The sequence below is a fragment of the Antedon mediterranea genome, chromosome 1, assembly GCF_964355755.1.
Source record: "Antedon mediterranea chromosome 1, ecAntMedi1.1, whole genome shotgun sequence".
In the NCBI taxonomy this organism is placed as follows: Eukaryota; Metazoa; Echinodermata; class Crinoidea; order Comatulida; family Antedonidae; genus Antedon; species Antedon mediterranea.
The window spans coordinates 32,863,568-32,866,748 of record NC_092670.1 but is presented as its reverse complement, the minus strand read 5'-3'; the positions used below and the strand labels follow the sequence as shown (position 1 = coordinate 32,866,748).

The 3,181-nt window shown below is 29.6% G+C and overlaps 1 long non-coding RNA gene across 1 annotated transcript; it reads right to left on the bottom strand.

Annotated features, from left to right (window-relative positions):
* Window positions 1-448: 448 nt before the first annotated feature.
* LOC140049228 (uncharacterized) lies at window positions 449-2,849 on the bottom strand. Its single transcript, XR_011845216.1, has 4 exons — window positions 2,625-2,849; window positions 1,917-2,074; window positions 1,454-1,538; window positions 449-887 (listed from the first exon to the last, which is right to left on the bottom strand). It is a non-coding gene; the product is annotated as an uncharacterized lncRNA (long non-coding RNA).
* Between the last annotated feature and the right edge of the window lie 332 nt (window positions 2,850-3,181).

Genomic DNA, 3,181 nt, shown 5'->3' with positions numbered 1-3,181 from the left:
TAAAATAAGTAAGAATATTCCGATTTATATTTTTAGTTTTCTTGTTTCAAGCAATATATTTCTTAAAATAAGTAAGAATATTCCGATTTTTATTTGTAGAATTCTTGTTTCAAGCAAAACTTTTTTTAAAATAAGTAAACAAGAAGTCTATCAAATAAAAACCAGTAAATGTTTACTTATTTTAAGAAAAGTATTGCTTGAAACAAGAATTCTATCAAATTAAAATTCGTAAATTCTTACTTATATTGGGAAAAAAATTGCTTGAAACAAGAATTCTATAAAATATAAATCATTAAAAATTTATTTTAAGAACGATAAATGAATACTCATTTTAAGTATTATTTTACTTAAACAAATAAATTCAAGAATGTTATAAAACATAATATTAACAATACTGTTATTTTTATTAAGAACTACAATTTACATGACATTAGGTAAAATAATATATACAACTTCTTTAAAACAAACTTGTTTTTATTAATAATAAAATGCCATCAAAAGAAAACTTAAAAACATTAAAATGGTAAAATACAAATTTCGTAAAATTCTTCTCCCGCACCTGGGCTTTAAACTATTAGGTGTCTTTAAATTTATTAATGTATACTAATGATGATTCAACAGCCTTTGTCAAGTGTACAGGTGTGTTTTCATCACAAATCACTAACTGTTAAAGGATAGTGAGGCCTACTTCTTTTCATTTTGGATAATCGAAATCCAGAAGGTAAAAAGTGGAGAGGAGAGTAACTAGAGCCTCATCTAATTTTGCTTTCTTTGTAGTTAGAATTGTTTGCTAAACTTTAATGTAGGCCATTTCTGTGTCCAAAAGCAATACCGGCATATTACCTGATCGGCGTGAAGACCAGGATTCTGGATCTTTATTCATGTTCCTAAAAATGAAAAGAGATTAATATAGTTTTAGTTATTACTGTATTTAAAATATGTGTAACATCATCAACTAATTGGGTACGGTGTGGTTTTAGAGTCCTATATCTGGGGCGGTAAACACAAAAACATGACGCAATATTAGAACGGTGGTAAGAATAATTTTACATTATAAGACATAAGGGTGGGTGGAATATGCATTTGAACTTTTTAATCACAAACTTTGCCCTGTTTATACCGATCCCAAAGACAGGCCTGGCTGTATCTATTATTTTTAGTTAAATTATTAGGGTCTAAATTTATTTTTAATATTACTATTTAGGAAGACAATACGCAAAACGGTGCTCAATCCTGGTTGATGTTTTTATTCCGTATCAATGTTTATAATAACAATCATACAATTAAATGTAAATTTTGTTTAATTGTTTGATTTTAATAAATTATTGCAAACATAGTATATACCTCGAATTTTAAGCTAAGATAAATTTGATTTTAAAAAAACACTTTAATATATTTTTTTTTAATGTACATAATGTTACTTGTATTTTAAATTTAAAAAAACACTAAATACCTTCAAGGTCGGCAGACTTTTTTTGATGAGTTTTTCCCAACAAATATGTTTGACAGATTTGACAACATATGGGTTATCTTTGAACCTAAACAAAAATAACAAATTGAAAACATTATATTATATAAATTTATTTAAATGAGTGGAATAATGTATGGACATAAACTTGATATACTGTAGCTCAAATTTTTTAATAATGTAGCCTACAGTTTTGTAGGTGGTCAATGTAAAAGGAAGGGGAAAGGGTGGGCTGGCCAGGAGAGCATTAATATGTCAAAAATTAATATTCATAAGTCATTTATTTAATTTTAGTTGTCAAAGGGAGGAGTGCATGACACTAGCTTGAGTCGAACCAAGCTGTTAAAAATACGTACACAATATGTACACGTATTTTCCTCACTACCATTGGTCCATTATAAAACTATTTATGAATAGATAAAAGTACAAAAACATACACTGTACTTACCAGATGGAGGACTGGTGTTTCTCTTTAAAATACCAAAATAAACTATATTATTCTCTTCTTTGGAAAAATTTGCTAAGCACTTTTTTAAAAAGCTTTCTTTTGTATTTCATTCCTCTTTGCCTAGTGATAATTAGTATCCTTCGAACTTCTTCAATTACCTAACAAATAATTTAAGATATTGTAAATAACACAGTTTTTTAAAAAGAAATTTAATATAACAATTTTAGTTATGCAGTACGTATGTTTTTTGTTTGTTTTTTTAGTATGTTTTTTTTAAATTTAGAGTTAAAAACATTAAGTTTCAATATCGATGTGATCACTTCGGGGATTACTTAGTGTGTACAATTAATTAAATATAAAGAAGTGTTTTTAAATGTCATTATATTTCTCATTGGAATATGTGTATATAATATAATCCTTCGTAGATATTTCATGGCTACATTACAAAATAACTGTTACATTATAATTGTATTATCTATTATTAGGCCTTCCTTATACCTAGCTGAAATAGGTCCGACAATATTTGTCCCCTCTGTCAATGTCTGAACTAAAATGCTAAGCTAAACCTATACACCTGTCCGTCAGTACAGGCATAGTAAGCTAGCCTAGACCTACTAGTTCCAGGCCTACAGTATTACTAACTAGGAAGGAGCCTAGGCTAGGCCTAGACTGCTGGCAGATTAAAATATAATTATTAGGCCTACGAACCTGTTAAAATGTTGGCCACTTCTTCATCTATTTCTCGGATCTTCAACAAAGCGTCTTCCTTCGACATTATATTAGACTAATCTTGCTCGGCCTATTGAAGCATTTAATATATAAATTGCGATGAAAGGTGTCTTTTACTTACAAACTCTAGATTTTGAATGATTACTTTAAAAAACCGTTGGCCATGATCCCGCCGGGAGCTAGGTCATCGACCACACACAGTGTTGTTTTTCACAGTCGAGACGCAGAGTTGCGTGACCTCGAAATTATCACAATCTCGAAATTTGAATCGCCGCCATTGCTACCGGCGATCGAGAGAAAAAAGTTCTGAATTTCCGTGTAAAATTATGAGATTTTATTAACGATTTACAGGGTATTTTGTATTTATAAATAATATTTAAGGGATTTTACCTGTATAGAATTCAAAAATTCGATCATATTTAGCCTAGCCAAGTGAAAGTTTGTGGCGACCTTAGCGTAGGCTAGCGGCGACTGGCGTAGTGATGAGTAACTTTAGTCGAAAAAAATTTAATAACTCACTGAAAATCGTATGAACA